Source organism: Rhagoletis pomonella, unplaced genomic scaffold (assembly GCF_013731165.1).
Source record: "Rhagoletis pomonella isolate Grant_MI unplaced genomic scaffold, Rhpom_1.0 Rhpom_scaffold_00006, whole genome shotgun sequence".
Lineage (NCBI taxonomy): Eukaryota > Metazoa > Arthropoda > Insecta > Diptera > Tephritidae > Rhagoletis > Rhagoletis pomonella.
In genome coordinates, this window is record NW_023458560.1 from 23,506,168 (window position 1) to 23,526,496 (window position 20,329).

The following is a 20,329-nucleotide window of genomic DNA, read 5'->3' on the forward strand; positions in this document are numbered from 1 at the left end:
TATGTATGTAAGTATGTTTGTTAGGAGCAAATCTTGAAATCAATTTCTGACCAACTCTCCGATGACATTGCAGTCTGAAAGATGAGTGAATCTGATAGGTATAGGGATGGCAAAAAAAAAGGGATCAGTCCAGCGCCTGCGTCTTGACCGCTAAAATTAAAGTAGAATACGTGATATTATTAATATCACATTCAAGTTAAAAACGGTACATGAAATATTCATTTTGATTTTATTGAATTGAATTTAATAAATCAATATGAATAGCAAAATATTAATACTCAGCAATAGAGAAGCAGATCCACATTAATTGCAATCATATGTACCATCAGCTTATATATAGATATAGGCCATGGCGTGTATCACTACTTCGATTCATTTTTAATTCCTTTCATACTGCAGAAATTTGTATTATTTTTTATATTAGCCTAGGTGCCCGTATTAGTATTCTCCACCGTGTTCGTGCTCGTTCTTCGTATCTTCGTCTTCGGATTTGTGCATAAGTCAGCTAAGACTTCTGAAACAGCTGGAAACCCTCCTAACGATAGTTAAGAAATAAACAAATCTCTTGCGTCTGATATTGTGATACCTACATATTTCATGTGCCTGATGAATTAAGCTAAACTTTATTTTTTAAATACGTGACAAGGCTCCTAAATACAGTTCAGAAATATTGCCTTTTTAAACCCATTTCATTTGATACCCATATTTTTAATAATTTCTTTGACTTATTAAATAATATGAGTTAACCGTTTTAAATAGGTGGCAACCCTTTTTAATATTATTAATATTCAAACTAAGGATATCTTACCACCTTTGTCATGTTTTAATATTTCATTTAACTTATGCATATCTACTTTAATTAAATTCTAATTTTAAAAGAGGTGGTAACCCTATTAGAAATATTTTTAAACCAAAACCTTGTTAAACCGTTTTCGACTGGCACAAATATTGCGATACATATTTAAATTGTATATCTAATTCCCTTTTATATAAAGTTAAGAAAAACATTTTTAACCCATATCAATTTATACCCAAACTTTTATAATTCATTTGACTGATCAAATAATTTGAGTTTAACTTTTTACACAAGTGGAAACATTTTTTAATGTTATAAATGCTGAAACAAAATTTTTCTTAATACTCCTTTGTTTGACCCCAATATTTCATATAATTTAATTTAATTCGACTTTTCAAACAGATGGTAATGCTGCTCAAATTATTTTTAAACCGAAACCTCGTTAAATATTTTTCCTCTGACACTTGTATTGTGATACATATTTAAATTATCTAATACTCTTAATCCAAATTGAATTCAATTATAAAATCAGGTGGCAATACTCCTACATGCAGTTTGGAAATAAAGTTTCTTCAAAGCAATTTTAATTTATATTCATATTGAAGTAATTTATTTAACGTATTGCTTGTATTGAATCTAACTTTGTAACAAGGTGGCAACCCTCTGCAAAATGTTTTCAAACCACAACCTCTTTCGTCTGACATCCATATCAGGGTATACATTTCAATTTCCTGCCTTTATTTAAGCCGAACTTGCTTTTTGAAACAGGTGGCAAACCTCCTACATACAATTAGGAAATAAAGCCTTTTGAAAACCATTTCGATCGATACGTAATTATTGATTTAACTTAAAAATAATTTGAATTGAATTTTTTATCAGAACACCTACAACTACACCTACATTTAAAATAGTTTCATGTCCATTAACAACACAGTACAAAATCTTTTTATATTCTGAAAGCAATAGCATCAAACGTTAACTCTTCTTCTAAAAGTCGCTATCATACTTATTTATAAACTTTCAAAAGTATCCATCTTCTGATGAACTTAGATAACTGCTTTAGGTCGTATAGACTGCTAATGTTATCTTATGTCATGTTAAATTATGTTACAATTTTTAAGGCTCTTATTTATCCAAATTTTCAGGTATTTAATAACAAAAAAAAAATCAATGTAAATGTTACTTGTTGTCGTAGTCGTGTTTTTTTCAAATTTATGACTTTCTATTTATTATAAAATCACATAACGCTGTTTGCAAGTGGACTACTCATGTCTAATAAAATATACTCAAGTAGCACACTGGTGTATAAATTGGTGTAAATATATGGATTTTGGTACAAACCTGATTAGATTGAATAAGAAAAGAATATTTTGGTGTATTTGTATTTCTTTCAGATCAAAATTCTACCTTTAAGGTTTTGGTACTATTTATTCATTGAGATTAGTACGAAAACTACACCAGCTCCTAAAATGCACCACTTTCTTCATTTGGTTCACAAATAGCACAACGTTAACAAATGTCATTGAAATTATTCAGCTGTCATTCTTTGAGTAATTGACAGTGGTGCAAAGAATTTTCCAAAAATGTAATATTGAATACACCACACAGTAGCTTTGTTTCTGTACAGATAAGCACTTAGGCTGTACGTAATACACTACCTGTTTGAATCTGAGCTATACATACTATATACTACAAGTAGAGCTGCTATCGCATTGCCGTTTTGGCCAAATTGGTGGTTGGATTTTCCTTCGGTAGGTAAAAAGAAGAAGAGGATAAAAATGTTCAGGGCTGTTCTGGATTCGATCGAAATTGATTTCTTATCGATTTGTATGTCAGATTCCAAGTTTTAAAGATGTTATGCAATCCTATCGAAATTTAGAAGTTCTAATAGAAAATAAATCATGTTCAAATGCATTGCACTGTTGTTGCGAAGTGTTCGTTTATTAGAACGTTTGTAAAAATTGTAAAAAAAATTTGTCGGATGGCGATAATAAAATGGCGATGTGAAAGTAGATAAGCGTATTGAAAGAGTGCTAAAATAGCCTAAAACTCGTACCGAAATATTAAGATAATGTTGCTGACCTACCGTAATTTTAGTGCAGCATGGTTAAATGAAAATAAAATAAATAAAAATTAAATTGCGTGAGCACAGTAATACAATTTTTTTTTTCAAATATAAAATGTTTATATCGATTATATATATATTTTTTTTACCTTTTAAACAAAATAAATGATATAAATTGAATTAAGCTGAAAGATTCATATTTTTATATAAAGCAAAATATGAAACGAAATAAAATATGAATATCTGATGATCAAAAAAATTTGGTAGTTTGGAAACTGATTTGGTAGGATTTTTTGTTCCTAAAAATATGCTCGAGTGGCAACACTAGTTGGTATGTTTAATACACCGGTGGTGAAATATGCATCAATAAGGCGCCCCCTACACGCTTAAAGCTTGTTTGTGTACTAATGATTCAACATCGTGCCTTCACAAATGCATCTATAAGTTGCATAGTACATACGAGTACGAACAACAGCGAGAATTTTGTCTACATAACATAGGCGGACCCTGATTTGTTTTCTTCTTTTCGTACGCGGACGTTAACAAAACATATATACATTTGTAGTAGATGTTTAAACTTCGTCTTGTTCATTCACATTCATATATATTCGCTATTTTAATGCCTGCATATTACGAAGAGGAATGCTGAGATTTATAAAAAAGAATTCCAAGCCGTGCAGATTAAAAAAGATCTCCGGTGTAAATTTTTTGTCTGAGTTAATTTTAAATTTGATTAGTAGTAAATTTTATTCCTCGAATCATTTTGTACTCTTCACACTCATGAAAATATATTTATACTAGAATATGATGTATCATTTGAGCCAATTATGAGTACGTATTTTACACAAACGGCGTTTATTTTATGTTCTAGAAACAAGAAAACTTGTATACCACTGGCATAATATATATACCGAAAATCAGTAAAAAAATTTTACGGTAGGTGTAAATAATACACGAAGAAGCAGTATAACCTTTACACTGAATCGAAATGAACGTTCAACAACTGTGCTTAGAAATTGCATATTTTTTATATTGAAAATATATATCACGCTGATGCAAAAAATACACAAAATATTTTGGTGCATTTTTGACTTTTGTGTTACTTGAGTACATTACAAATAATAATACTAACAAGTGGTTTAACAGGAATTCTTTTTGATTTGGGTTAGTTGGATATTAGTCAGTCAGATTAGTCAGTCTATTTTTAACCGACTTCCCAAAAAGGAGGAGGTTATCAGTTCGTCGGAATATTTTTATTTTTATTTTTTATGTATGTTACAGCATAACTTTGGACCACGTCAACCGATTTCGATAGTTTTTGCAACGGAAAGGTAGTGTCTCAGAGGTGGTCCCATACTAATCTGGTTTAGATCCGATCATTGAATCATGAAATATATATATAAAAAATATATATTTTTTAAGTCGGTTTTTTTTTTTTGCTAAAAATTACTTGTTTTTTTCTGGCCGCTGTAGTCCCATTGTGTGGCGGTGTCTTCAAATTGTTGAGGATATTTCTCAAATGGTCTTACGAGCATTCTTAGTTTCTAAAATGTGCTCAAAAATTTAAAAACTCGGATATACATTTCTAATGTTTTTTTTTTATAACTACAGTGTGTAGTGAATATTCCTTAAATCTCCTTGCTACTCAATTTGTGCTGCCCAATTTACTTACTTAACTATTTAAATATGTAAATAAGTACGTAGTATGTAGGTATATATATATATATATTTAAGTATTTAGTCGCTTAATTCATGACTGCCTACACCTGTAATTTAAGCGCTTCACGCGCAACCTACATATTAATTAAAAACAAAAAAAAGCAAAAAAAAAAAACGAAGGCAGAAGAAGCACTGCATGACCACTTAAGTTTAATATGTAAAAATAGGCATTAAAGTGCCGCGCTGCTGTCATAAAATCCTGAAGAAGAAAAAACTAATAATAAAATATATAGTAGTCAAATAACCAAAGTAGAGGGAGTAGCCATAAACAATAAACATCTCAAGCCCAATGAAATGGAAATATGAAAATGGGAAGAATCATAAAATTATATGGGCATACATTTGTATGTATGTATGTAAATATATCTATGTATGTATGAATGCAGTTAAGTAAAGATATCCCACTGGGAAAATAGGTAAGCACCTTGCGAGGTAAGCCCTGTTTTCTTTCAGTTTTTAGTACCAAAATTGTCATCATGGCCAATGTCATCTACTAGTAAAGGGCAAAATGAACACCTCCGAAGACACATTACGTTGTCAGTTGCAAAATAACGTGCAGCCGAAGTTATTTCCAAGCACCGAACTACTCCGAGCGACTGCTCTGCATTACTAGTAACTTACTTTGTAAAGCGGCTCAGAAGTATGTCTGATACCAAATGTAATTCTAAATTCCTACTTACATAAGGCGGCCATGCCTTTGTAAAAGTAAGGGACGTTCGGCAGGGAAATGGTAATGACTGCCAGGTGAAGAGTAAGTTGCTAATAAGGTATTATTACGTGCTCCTAATTTCCACTGGGATGCTAGGCTTGGATGAACTTACATAATTATGCACTAGGCTTTAGGCGTTTACATACATATGTACATACATACATCTGCATGTATGTATGCAGCTTATGAAATTCAAGTGGTCTTTAATAGGAGGGCGCCCCGTTCGGTAATAAGTTGCATGATTAACGGCGACAAAATGCCAATGTGACGCCACATTGTGTACACAAAATAATGAATGGCATAGTTGGAGCCACTTAAGCTGCGGCCCATCACATATATATGTACATACATATGTACAACCAAAAATACATACCTACTTAATACATTAATGACTATTTCAAAGGCAACACACAGGATTTCCTCGTTAGCGCGGGTGCGTGCGTGTTTCCAACAACCAGACCTTGGTCAGCAGTAGCCCGAAGCAGTGAACAAGTCAAGTCAAAGTCGATTTTATTTTGTGAACATTAATATTATAATAACAATAAGCGCCAGAGGTCATTTTTTTGAAGTCTTTTTCCTTTTTTAAATTCTTTTTTTTATAGATTTTTTTTCGGTGCGGCAAAAAGAGCAGACAGACGGGTGTGAGGGCAAGCTTATTTAGTTGCACACACACACTGATGTCGCACTACCATCGTTTGGCTATTGTGTTGACACTGGCATCTCTACTGGCGCTACAGCAGTGACGTGAGTTGGGGCAATGTGGCGGTGGCGTTGGCATTGGCGTTGGCGTTGGCGCTGATGGTGCTTTCAATCTGCAGTACAATGTGGGCGCGCTGTGATTTTCGTGCTTTAGTTTCTTTTTTATTTACTCGTAATTGTATTCTTAGACCTTTTTTCCTTCATATTTACTGCTGCTCTCTTAAGGGTCCGCTGCATGCGCCATTTTTTATTTATTTTTGATATTTGTTGCCTTTGGTTGCTTTGTTGCTGCTGATTTTTGGGAAGCACTCCCCGCTGTGGTCTAAAAACAACGTCACTTTTTTCTCCGCATTCAATGTGACACACACAGTCAATAAAAACAACAACAACATCAACTACAACAAGCTTGCGCGCAACAACAGCAGCAGCTGCAATTTAAGCGCAAAGTTAGCAGCTCCAACAGCTAAAGGCAGTCAACGCGCTTTACGCCCAGCTGTGCGCAGCTTATAAATTCGTTGAAGTCGCATTGGACGCGCTCCTTCAGCACCAAGTGTCACTGTGTGATGGTGTAGCACCTTTTGTGGGCTGTTGGACTCTGTTGTGTGAATTTTGTGCTGAACTCTTTGCTGGCCGGCTTTTATGAAATTCGTTTCGTCTTCTTCTATTGCTTATTGGTTTTATTTCCATGCGACTGGCGCTGAAGCAAGCGCTTAAGGTAGCTTAATCCACTCATTCCGCTGAGTGGCATATGCACATACGTACGTACATATTTGCATGCGCGCCGCTTTTATTTCCATCATTTTATTATATGACATGTCTTATACCTTTATAAGTGGATATTTTTATATGAGTATTTCATTTCATATCATATCATTTAAAACAATGGCATTCAATGCCGCATCCAGCGGGTATCCAGCAGCGTGGCGACTAAATAAAATCAAGTAAAGACAAAGAATGTCTGACTACTGCTGGCTCGATTGCAATTTATGAGCGATACGCTGTGGCGCTGTGGTGCCGCGGTGCGGTGTTTGTGGTAGCAGCAGCGGTGGCAATGACGGTGAGAGACTGCTGCTGATGGCACGGTTACCGTTAATATTAACATTACCACCGCCACCACAGCGTTTATGGTGTTACCGGGAAAGGGGGGAGGAGGGTGGGTGAGTGGGTTAAGGTGTGGTTCTCATTTCGATTCGCATAACAGCAGAAGTTGTGGCGACAACAGCGCTGGAATGCGGGAGCCACAACAACAACAACTCGCTTATGCTGAAGGACATTTAAAAATTACATTTAACGCCCTCGCGTATGGTTGATAAAAGCGCTACTTTTGTATGTATGATTGTGTGCTGTGCATGCAAAAATGTCTATACACCGTGAAGCTTAGCAACTTTTTAAGCATAAAAGCGACAATTAATAATTATAGGTAGTTCCATTAAATGCTCCGTGTAACTGTTATTAACTTTACGTATCAGCGCTTTTGATTGCTGCTTTATGCGCAGCAGGTGTGAACCCAAGAAACTTTCGGAGGCGAGGTCAGCATGTGAGCCTTGCACTCTCATTAGCATGAAATATTCGCGTAGTAATTTTTACAACAGCAACGTTTTTTTTACCATTTTGTTTATATAAAATTTATTATTGGTCTAGTGGAAATTTTGATGCTTTGAAGACCATTTTTCGTTGGTGCACATCAGTAGCATAGCCAGGAGGAAGGAGGTACATACGTCGCACAATGGACAGAGGCGACGTCTGTGAGTTTTCTTTCGGCAGATCAGTTGAGTTTTAATATCCACACAGAGGAAAATATGATTTACTAGCTGTTGTTCGAGGCTCCGCTTAACGCTATGATTTCAAAATTTACAAAATAGGATATACATAAATTATATCACTGAAAATAAAAATTGTATTTAAAAAAGTTGCCTATTTTCTCTTCTTAAAAATTTTTCGTTCGACATCCACATTGTAATATTTCATCAAAATTAAAGTTCATTAAAGTTAATTTAATTAGGATTTTTAAGAAATAACAAGCTTTTTTAAAATATATGTATTTGTTTGGTTTTAGATCATTTAATCATTTTGTAATGTTTAATTTAACTTTTAATTAAATTAAAATTAAATTTAAACTGATATTTGAATAGGTGGCAACCATTTTTGAAAATATTTTTGAAACACGGCCTTCTCGTACCTCTCGATTTGACATCCATGTTATGGTAGATACTTTATCTAACTTATGAAAAAACGGGATTTGGTTTTTAAACAGCTGGCAAACCTTTTCAAAATATTTTCAAAATTAATCACGACTGGCGTACTATTTGTGAGATCCGGGTTCGAAACCTCGGGCAGTGAATTTTTTCCTTACTGCATTTGTGATGATTCATTCCCGAAAGGTCAACATATGAATAAATACCAACGGATTTGTAAAAGTTAGTTCCCATTACCTTTTTATATAGTTTTGAAGTTGTGAATTTAAAGTTAAAAAATAAACAAGTAAAATTATTATTTTTTTGGGTTCGCTCACATACATATGTATGTATATAATAAAAATAATAAACTCCTCCCATCTCCTCTCCTTCCCGCTCCGTTCACTTTGGAAAATGTGTTTTTATTTTCTTTATTTCAAGAACTTATATCTGAAAACACGAAATTACAAATGGAGATAAAAAAGAAATGGTAACCAACTTTTGTTAAATTATTTGACCAGCTTAATCAAATGCTGTTGGTCCGATTCCCATCACCTCCCACTTTGCACAATTTGTTGCACAGTGTTATTAGATTTCATTGCCTTAAAAAGAAAAAAAATAAATTTTTATTTAATTTCATTTAAGTTTTAGAAACTTACAGCGAATTTCACGAAAGAAATTTAATTTTTTGAATTTTATATGGAAACTAGCAATTACCCGGCGTGCTTTGCTGCGCCTTAAATGTATTTTTGTGTTGTAACTCTCCCCGTAAGCTCTTATGGCCTCATTTACAAAATATTTTTAAAGAACTTTATGAAGTTAGATTTAAAAAAATCGATCTATGAAGCATTGTTTATTTTATTTTTTGAGTTAATATATTTTCGAAGGTAATTAGAAAATATGTAAAGAACCGACTTTCTCTTGGAAATTTAATTTATAATCTTATAACTGGAGTCTACTATCGCACCCTTTCCTCAAACGTGTATTGATTCAATATTCAAATAACGTATATTTATATACCCTGCAAAAAATGGGACTAATCCGGGATGACTCCGGGAGCAATCGCAAAGGAGCATGCGACTAATACCACTTTTGATCTCTTTATATGGCATGAACTGATCGCTTTTGTTCGGGCATGTCCTATGAAGAGACTAATTGTTCACATTTATACCCGAAAGGGTATAAAAAGCGACTAGTCACTTTTAAAAAATAAAAATAAAAATTTTCGCCAGCTGAGATTCGAACCGGGGTGCTCAGTTTTGTTAGGCGAATACTCTCTCTGTGTGCCAACGCCGCACATGAAATTTCATTGACTAAGAGCGTACATATCATTAAATCGTGAATAGTACCCGTTAGAGATGAGTTGGGGACTAATTGATCTCCAATTATACCCACAAGGGATGAGTCGAGACTAATTGACCTCCATTAGTACCCGTATGAGACTAGTTGGGACTAATTAATGCCCAATTGTACCCGATTGAGAGTAATCTCGGCATACTCTCTTTAGAGATTAGTCGCACAATTTTTTGCAGGGTAATTTGAAAAAATCTCCCTACTATACAAATATGTACAGCAATATTAACTAATATTTTCAAATGTTGTGAGAGGGAGTAACAAAACAAAATTACTTTTAAGGCGCAGCGAAGCACGCCGGGTATTCGCTAGTTAGTTAATATTGCTGTACATATTTGTATAGTAGGGAGATTTTTTCCAATTATATAAATATACGTTATTTGAATATTGAATTAATACACGTTTGATGAAAGGGTGCGATAGTAGACTCCAGTTATAAGATTATAAATTAAATTGTTGTCAATGTTTTTTAATAATTATAAACATTCGCCAGCTGTTTCTGTTTATTTATTAGTAAAAGGCAGGACTGCCAATCTTGCAGCAAAACAATAATAAAAAGCCAAAAAAACACGTAAAGCCAAACAGAATTAATTGCAAAACGTGCAATGATACACACATTAAATTACTTATGTGCACCCTCCACACAGACCCCAATTACCCCTGAAAATTTCATTAAAATCGGGCAAGCCGTCTAGGAATGATAGAAATCTCTTATGTGCACCCTCCACACAGACCCCAATCACTTCTGAAAATTTCCATTTATGTGCACCCTCCACACAGACCCCAATCACCCCTGAAAATTTCATTGAAATCGGGCAAGCCGTCTAGGAGGAGTATGCGAACAGGAAGTTTTGCCACTTAATTTTATATATATAGATTGACAGAAAATAAAAAACAATTTTCCATTTAAATTGCTGGTAAAACCGGCTGCCATTATGTTTAATATTTTTAGATTAAATTAAATTTTTTGAAATTTTTTATGTATATATTTTTATTTAACTTTCATTTTGGTTTTAGCTCTTTTTGTTTTAAAAAGAAATATATATTTTTTGGTTTCCTTTAATTTTAAGGATCTTATTTCATAATTTTTTGTCTTTTTTAATTTTATTTTCTTTTAACTTTTACATTTTGCTTTTAAAAGAAAAAAATTCTTTATGCTTTATTTTTGTTTTATTTTCTTTTATTTCTTATTTTTCATTGTTTAAAAAACAAAACATATCTATATATGTTTTTTATATTTTAAAAACTTATTGCTGAATTAATAGTATAGAGCTTTCGAGATAGTTGCCAGAATTGAACATTATCTCACGAATGATTTTTGTATTTCGAAAGACAGTTGCCAGAATGGCCCTAATAAAATTTAATTTAAATTTTTAAATGGTGTTTAAATGGTTAAATAATGTTTTCATGTTAAAACTATTCTTATATCTCTTTCGTTTGGCATCCATACTGTAAAATTTTTTTGAGCTTATAGTTTAAAATAGAATTTCACTTTTTAAGCAGGCGGCACCCTATTTCAAACGAGGCTATATGTTAATCCAGGTTAAATGCTATCCCTACACTGAATTTTTGAAAAAATAAAGAGCAGCAAACATACTCACAAAGCTTCACATTTATAACATTAGTTTTTTACTGAATTCCTAAGCTGATGGCAGCCCTTGTTGAAAATATTTTTAAAATATATTCAAAAATTTTTATTGAGATTGAGGCCGTTAATGAAAAACTTCTTTTGGGAAAGCAACAATAATTTGAAAAAATGATAGAAGTGATAGCTATTTCGGAAATCACCACATTTCCTCATCAGACTTCTTTCTCTCAGTAGGATTCGAACCGACGATCCCACTGACTCAGCCAGTTGCCTACGCACTGTGCTAAGTTCGTCTTGTGAATTCTTGTTGCTTTTTTCCACTATTTCATTCGTTAAGCCAACTACAATCAAGCGCAGCTGTTCCAGTGCTATTTAAACTTGATCATGTAGTTGTTGGTTTTGTTGGTTTTTGTTAATATTTCTATTATTAGAATGTTTAACTTCTTGTAAAATTTTTAAAATAGATACAGTTTTCCTAAAAACTTTCTCGTTTGATATCCTTATTAAAATATTTCGTTAACTTGTTAATTAAATTGATTTTTACTTTGTGAATAGTTGGCAACCCTCTCAAAAGATGTTTACGAAATTCTGCTTTCGCAAACCTCCCTCGTTTGATATCCATATCAAGATGTTTAGTTAACTTGTTAATTTAATTGATTTTTTCGGCTATGCACGTATATTATTCTATGTGTAATTCTAAGCGAATTTGCCGAAAAAACCCTGGGCCTAAAATCAATTTCGAGTTTGCCAAATTGCCAAAATAATTTTTTTTAGCATTTTGCTGGAGTGTGGTAAAAAGGTCCTTACATTTTTTATAAAAACATGCTATAAGGGTTTTTTTTTTGGTATGTGGAATCCATTTCTGCACTTATCTTTTTCTTAAAATTCCCAACTGAGAGCGTAAAAGTGAACATATTCACATTTTTTTCGAAACCTATTTTCGAAATTTGGCAAACTCCGAATTGATTTTAGACCCATGATTTCCTGCCAGGCTATACGCGCATAGTCAAAAAAAAAAAAAAATTGACCGGCCCTAGTGTACATAGAGACTTATTGGAGGAGAAGCTCGGCCAAACACTTTGCGACAGTGCAAGCGCCAAATACCAAAATATTTTTTTTAATGTTATGTTCAATATGATTATGCTTTTATGGTTGCAAAAATTGACTTATGACATTTTTTCGGAAATGAAAAAGATTACCTACATATCTATCCACTTATGTATATCTTACATGGCGTAAGCCATGGCTTGTATTTAGTTGCTAAAGTTGGTAAAAGTAAAAGTTTTCCCACAAATGATTCACCGTCAAGTTAAAGTTGGATTATGCAGGTTTTTGCAACTTTTACTCTTGCCAATCTACGCTGACTAATAAGCCACTAAAGCAACTAAGTTGTAAGGCTATATGCCAAATGATAATACATGCTAACTATACTTATAAGTGCATATATCATAGTACTTTTCCATATGTGCGTCAATGTTGACTCATTGTAACCACCAAATAAGTGGCAACTTACACATACATACTTGAACATATTTAAGTTACCAAATAGATACGTACTAATTGAATGCTCATTTTATATGATTCATGTGCATATGTACATACATTCACATTAGAGGTATACGCCGCCGGGCCACGCCGCCGCCGCCGCCGTTCTTTGTCATTTCACACGCGCCGCCGCCGAGTTACGAAAATATCGGCGCGGCGGCGGCGGCGGCGGCGTTCGGCGCCTAAGGAATTTTGTACAAAATTTTCATATTGTATGCACATTGAAATACATCGTTTGAAGGAACTAAATACTACTCGTATAAAAACACTATTTTACGAAATGAAAATTACATTTTTAAAAGGGGTTTTTTTTGCATAACTTGGGCCACTGAACATTAAGAAAAAAGCGTAACTCAGAAAAAAACATATGTAACACGTTTTTCGATCGAAAGCGTTTATTACAGTTAAATTAGGGTCGAATACTGGTAATCTGACGATTTTTTCCGCAGTAGAAAATTTTTTTTAATACTACAACAATACTACTTTTTTATATACTACATCAACAAGAAAGTTATACTTTAACGCCAATATCTCAGAAAGCTCTTTTAACAGAAGCGCCCTTATTGCATCTAACTCCTCAATTATTGGAGATAAAACAAAGACTAGTGATTTTCCTGTGTTTTTTTTTTAACATTTTAAACAGAATTTTAATAAAAAGCAAACACTTTTTTTGCTAATTTTTACATTCGTAAGTTACTTTATTCTGGGGTCCCACAGACGTATACAAAAAATAGGTGGCTGTGTAAAAATTACGTTAGTATTCCTATGTAGTGGTCAAACCCCAGGAAGGTTTTGCTCTCGCGCATCGCAATATTTTCTACACAGAATTAAAGTCCCCCTTTTTGGTAAAAATTACTATTATTTTGCATTACATTCTGCTCTCCTTAGAAAAATTTGGCGCTTAATATATTAGTGGAAATTTTAACCATTTATAAGCCATTTTTCAAACAGTGGGTCAAAAAGACCCGTTCTGGTGGGAGTTGATGGGTTAAACTTTTGGAAAAAAGTAGGCCAATCTTATTTTCAATATATAACCCGCAAAAAATACTAAGAACTCCGTAATTTAACATAACGGTTGATAAGCTTATTGCAAAAATTTATTGATAGCGACATAAATTACCCCAATAAATTAACCTTTAAATTTTTTTATTTCTTTAAATTGAAATAGTACATACGGATTTGCAGAGTACATAGAGATGTATGTATATTAGGGTGCCCATCGAAAATCGTTTTTTTGTACGTTAGTACTACATATTTTCAAATTGTGGATATTATCGATGGTCAAATTTTAAAAAATTCTGTGAAATTCAAGCAAAAATAGTCATTCAAAAACTCATGAATCTAGAAAATCGTAGTTTCTGACCTAAATCGACAGGCCGCGACCTCTAAATGGCCTTTAAAAAATCTATAAAAATAGGCAATAATATTTCTCATAAAAACGAATCAAATTAGGGGGTTGGGTCTTTAAATTTTCAAAAAAAGCATTTTCGATGGTAAACCTAATGTATGTACTATATAGACTTTCTCCTGTTCGGCAGCAGTCAATGAATGAATTAAATAGAATTATAATCTGATGACATAATAAGATTAGAAGCTTCATGGCTCTTTGGAATCTACCTTATGGGCAGTTGCGCCGGCGTTTCCAGACGCGCCGGCGTCGCCGCCGCCGCCGATTATTTTTGAAGTTGACCACGCCGCCGCCGCAAAGCCTGTCGGCGTAAACCTCTAATTCACATACATATATGTACATGTATATTAATGTACTACATACATATGTATTTGCGCATATGTTGGGGAAAAACGATTCATATCGGAGACAAAAATCTACATATTTTTGCGGTTTAATGAATTTTAAGTGTCATAACTTAAATTTCGATAGCGAACTCTTTTTTGGGGTTTTTGTATGTTGTTGTGCTTTTTTTTATGACTGTATCTAACATGCAAATATTTATTACTTTGATTGCTAGCTGTTAGGTAGCAACAGCTGCTAAATCAGTAAACATGAATGTATGCATTGCGCTAGTGCTATGCTGGAGTTCAGAATATCTAACAGTTTACATAACAACGAATACTTTAAATAAATTAAAATTTCGAGCTACCAATCTCTCTCAAATTGATAGATATGGCTTTCTAGTTTACAGATCCCGCGTGGCCTTACTTCCGAAAATTTAAGCTATGCACCTCCATGGCTGCTTCACGATTAAATCCATTTATTATGCTTTGGATTGAAAATATGTCGAGTTCAAGAAGTGGCAATTGCTCTTTGGCAATAGGAGTAAGGAAAAGAAATATACTAAGTTCCCCTCTGTAAAGGTTTTCATCTCTCTGTTAAGGAACCTCAGCTTAATGAATGTCTGTTTCGCTCCGCATCTAAAACCTATAATGTTGACTCAAGAAAGTTCACCTCGACAGTCAAATGCACTAAAAACCACACTTAGCGACCTGGGGGTTAATCCATCTAAAACTGAACCATTTCTTCTTATTTAAAATCCTCTCTTGTCAAAAGACGTCAGGTTGTTGCGGCTATTTTTGACTTTAAGCTTTCATGGATAATGGATAAAGAGTAAACAATGAAAGTACTTAGTGCGCTTTACTTCTGAAAGATTGAAATTGAGAAGCGTTGCATCTTATCAACCTGCAAAGGGTGCAACAACATGCCTTGCCTATATACCTAGAAGCGCATAACCTTAATTGCATTCAGCCAAAGGACCTCGCAAAGTCTTTAGCAATTCGTGGTTCAATAAATACCTGTAGCCAAATAGAGATCTTTTGCAATAGATCGTTTCGGTCGAGGTAACTAGGTGACTTGCTACCTCCTCTAAGTCTTATCTTATGTAATCTACAAGGGGGGCAATTGCATTGACGTCCCAGGCGGCTTTAGAGCCACTTTTGGACAATCCATCAATAAAAATTGTTGTAAATATGTACGTATGTACGTGAAGAGCGCCACAGCTAAGAGTGCTCTGAGTCTTAACGTGTCTAAAGCAGCGCTTGCATTGTTCAACTTTTTGTTAAATGCGAGAGTTCAATGGTGCAAACAGTCTTTCAACAAATGGCTTTCAATGAAGTTTTTCAGCATCCAACTTTCGTTCAACTTTTGATTCAACTAATCGTCTGTGAAAGTTGAACAATGGAAAGACGCATTAACTGTCATGCTTTCATTCTGGATGGAGTAGGAAAGGAGTAGCGATTATCAGATCATGGAAGTGAACTTTGACCGAAACTGCGAAAACCATTTTCCTCACAGAAGTGACTTGGAAGTTAATAACGTTGTAAGCGATGATGCGATCCTGATCTTCACAGATTGCTCCAAAATGAATATCAGAATGTAATATAGCGTTTTCTCTTAAAAAATATCTTTGAGAAACGCCAAACGACTCCCATATTATTGCAGCGAATCAAACTAGGAAAAACAGAGATCCCTACAATGGTTTCGAGGGCAAGTGGTCAATATTTGCTGGGCCTTGGGAAACAGTTGCATTTAGCGTTGTAAGGAACCTGTCTAGCAGTTGACTTTTTATACTTAAGAGTTTTTGTGCATTATTACGTTCTTGCAGCAAATAGGCGATATGTCTAGTCAACTATTTATAACGTTGTGAGTTAAGTGGAAGCTCACTTTGCCGTGGGGCCATGGTATTCATTTTTTAATATTTGGGATCAGCCAATTTCTCCAGCGCACACTGGAAACTTAGTCGCATTTCTTCTGCAACATACATAGTATTTAGTAGGTAGTGAAGTCGCTCATGCTGTAGGCACAATAAGTCTAGATGTCTTCTGCAGGCGTTATCACACCCAGGGAGATTATGAATTGGTGTCTCCTATTTGAGTCGCATTAGAGACAACGATCATTATATCAAATCCTCAGTCTACTCATATGCCCTCAGTGTCCTGTAAAGATATATTTTGCGTGGTTGATTAAGTGTTAGAATCTCCTTATGTTGTACCCTCGCAGTATACTCTTATAACATAGACAGACGGCATCGTTAATCTGAATCAACGGAACAGTGGATCTGAGCGAGGAGGTTTTGCGGGAAATTTTGCTCCTTATTCTAATTACCTTAAACGAGCAATTTTTGTGTATATGTATATGTATCCATAAGTTTCTCGGCAACGGTTCTAACGTAGTAAAATGAAAAATCGTTTTAAAAAGACTTTCGAAGTTGTATTTCTTCCAATTGTCAAAAACTTTTTATTTGTCACGGGGAAAATACCGTAAAAATTATTTGTATCGTGCAAATATCTATAGAACTTATCAGGGTTTGAAAAACTGTTAGCACAGCGACAACAGCCAAGCATTTGCTTTTTTATAAATTGTTGTTGCTGGCAATTACAAGTACCTGATGAAGATCTTGCAGAAGCAATGAGCTTAGCCGACGACGCTTTAAAGGAATTTGAAGAAATGCGACAAGATGCAGAAAAAACTGTCATTTGCTTTTCGAACACGTAGAAGAAGTATGCACCAACCTAGGTACAGAAATCAAAGTACCGCGATACAGCAGTCGCCAAAAGAATTGCTTTAATGTAAAAACCGGAGACGCCGAGGCATACTGTCGCATTGCTTTTTACATTCCCTTCCTTGAAACATATATTGCTCATTTGAAAAGCCGGTTCCTAAACCATAAATCAGTTTTAAATAATTTTAGTGTTTTGTTTCCAAAGTGTGATTTTAATGAAAAAAAAACTGAAGAATTGTTTGCTTTCTATGAAAAAGTAATCGACTGCTCGAAACAAAACTTTCTTCTGGAGGTAAAAATGTGGAAAAAAACGAGTTTCACACGAACATTTTCGAAATGCTCTCCAAGCATTACAAGTAGCTAGTACAACGTCTTTTGGGAATGTTTTTAAGATCTTACGTATATTGGCACTTTTGCCCATTTCAATAGCCACCTGAACGAAGCTTTTCATGCCTGAAAAGAATTAAAACCTTTTTTCTAGACCCATTTTAGTGAAATATTATTCTTTGACTTGAGGGGGGGGGGGGGGGGGTTTTTAACCCCCATGGGGATTTTTAGGTGGCGACACTACATATATGTCTATGTATTTGATTTGCACCCAGCTATCAACTGCGCTGTGCATTTTTATATTTTTTGTGTGTTTCCTTTTGTTCTGTACCGCAAAGTGGAAGGCGTTGCCAATTTCTTTGTTGTGTTCCATTTTTATTGATAGCGCAGTTTAATATCTACCATTTTATTTTTTACTACTATTTTCCATATTCGTTTGCTTTATTGTATTTTCGTTTCTTTGTAGATTTCCGTCATAAAAGAATCAACCCACCACCAGCGCCAACCAATACGCCCACATAGCGCGCACATACCTACATACACGCAACAGTAAAATGCATGTGGAGTAGTTACAACGACAGCAACAACTACAGAGTAAAGTCAACAATTTGTTAAACAACGATAGCGAAGGTGAAAGACTAACAAAAAACAAAAATAAAAATAAAACAAACAGAGAAAAACACTAATAATAACGCGGCGGCAACAAATATTAACGACAACGTACATCATAAAAAAGTAGCAACAAAAATACATAGTGTCAACGACTACTAAAACAGTAATAGCAAAGAAAAGCGAATAAACAAACAACAACAACAACAAGTACAAATTGAGTACGCAAAGAAATAAAGTGTCAAAGCGAAGCGATTTAAGCTCGTCGGCGATTTCAAGCATCCGTTGATGGTTACCCCAGCAACCGAGGCAATCGGAGATCGTCGTGTCACACGTACTTGTTGTCGGCTCGTGTTGATGGAAAATCAAAAATTTTTGATTTTCCATCAACGCGACCGCTTGACAAGCGGTCTGTTTGATAGTGGCGCAAAGCGTTGACAAGCATTAGTGTGTTAGTTTGTTGTGATATGTAAAATGAGCAAGTTCGCGGAAGATAAAGATTTTACGTTGCGGTTTATTGAAACTTATGCGTCCTTAAGCGCTGGTTATACTTACATTGCAAGTGCAGGGCATAGAGAAGCAGCGCATGTGAAGCAGTGGTGTAATTATACTCGGCATAGAGCGCATAATTTTCCAGAATCAGCTGCTCACTGTGATCAGTTAGTCTGTTCCACTACTCCAGCATTTAGTTAGGAAAACATAAGTGAAGAATGCTTATTCATAGCTTAAATGAAGTCGACACTAAAGTTAGTTGCTGCTTTTTGTCATAATTTTCAATGAAATGGCGGCAACTAACTTTATAATTGACTTTGTTTCGAATATAAATATGCCCCAATGTATGTATGTACAAGAACGACTTCTCAGTAATTCCTCTAAATCTGATGGGTACTGGAACAGACTAATGAGAGCAATGAGAGTGGCATCTCTCTTTGAAAATGTCACATAGCGAAAAATCAATATTCTCCAGACTTAGATGCCATGCCCTGTCATGCGCTGCGTAGGATAATCGCTTGTATGCAAAGCTCGTTAAACAGATTCTATATGTGGCAGTACTCATGTTATGCGCTGCAGCACAATGCAAGTATAACCAGCGCTTTACCCGCTTTGTGGAATACTAAGTGCGAAGCATATTCCAACCGCGATGAAAAGTGTAAGCAATACGACATTCTGCTGGAAATAGATAAGGAAAGATACCCCAATGCAGTGGCAAGTAGCAAAAAATCGTCATCCGATGAAGACATGTTTACGTCCGCCCACTACGAAATTTTATTGCAAATGGTGTTGACGCTTTATGCTTGAGTGTCGCCGGGCAAGCTTCAAGCACCCGACATTCAACCCGACACTCACACATGTACTCGTTGCTGGGGTAACCATCAACGGATGCTTGAAATCGCCGACGAGCTTTAAATCATTTCGCCGCCACCAGCACAACCACCACAACCAACACCACTTTGACATACGCCTTCAACTCAAATCATTCTCCGTTCTCAATTCCCCATTCTGTGTTCCGGCCGTCAGTCCACCCACCGTACGATACGGGAGTAGGGCGTTGCGTTGGCGTTGGCGTCGCTTCAACAGCTGACTATGAATACATGAATTCAAATGCAGCCGTCCACATAGCCAAAATTCGACAACGCTCACGCCAACACAAAGCAAAAAGATGGCCAACTCTCAACTTTTCGCGTGCGTCGCTCGTCAGCTGTTGCGAATAAATAAAATTATGTGAAATATTTTTCCTTTTTAATCAAGTGCGGGCAAGAAATATCGTTTTTAATGCAATTATTGATATGAAATATTAATTTATCTGTCGTTAATATGTTAATTTAGTGGCCCAAGGATTCGCTGCCAAGCGTTCATTGTAGCAAGCATACTTTTAACGTGCGTTCTGTCAAACCAACGCCAACGCCAAAGCCAACGCGAAAGTTCTATGTGGACCGGCCTTAATTGTCGTGCGCGCTACGCCACCATCGCAGTAGTAAATAAGTGAGCGCAGTGATAACTAATACGCTCGTAATTTTGACGACGCGCACTCAAAAAGCAGTACGCCGCGCGCGCTTGTTAGTTAGTTGATGTTTACGCTGTAGAGCCGCGCAACACACGCCGTACGTCGCAAATTTTCAGTAAGTTCTCCTTCTTAAAAATTTTAGCGCTCCAGCGAGTACAACCTCAAATTGGCTGCGCTTGCCGCCAAATGAGCATATGATAATTGCAGTAGCCGGCGAAAAAAAAACGTACTTACAAATTCCATTTGGGAGCGCGAGCGTAAGGTCCTCCTAATCAGTAATTAGCTG

At 35.2% G+C, this 20,329-nt stretch overlaps 1 protein-coding gene across 5 annotated transcripts in view; it reads left to right on the forward strand.

Moving 5' to 3' along the window:
* LOC118740524 (protein drumstick) overlaps positions 1-20,329 on the forward strand; it is a 48,590-nt gene that overhangs the window by 12,454 nt on the left and 15,807 nt on the right. For 2 of the 5 annotated variants that reach the window (XM_036472089.1, XM_036472088.1), the window contains exon 2: positions 17,896-18,059. The gene's annotated coding sequence lies outside the window, so the exon portion shown is untranslated. Of the gene's footprint in view, positions 1-17,895; positions 18,060-19,908; positions 20,306-20,329 lie in introns of those variants that run through there. The other 3 variants (XM_036472087.1, XM_036472090.1, XM_036472092.1) reach the window with 3 other exon arrangements.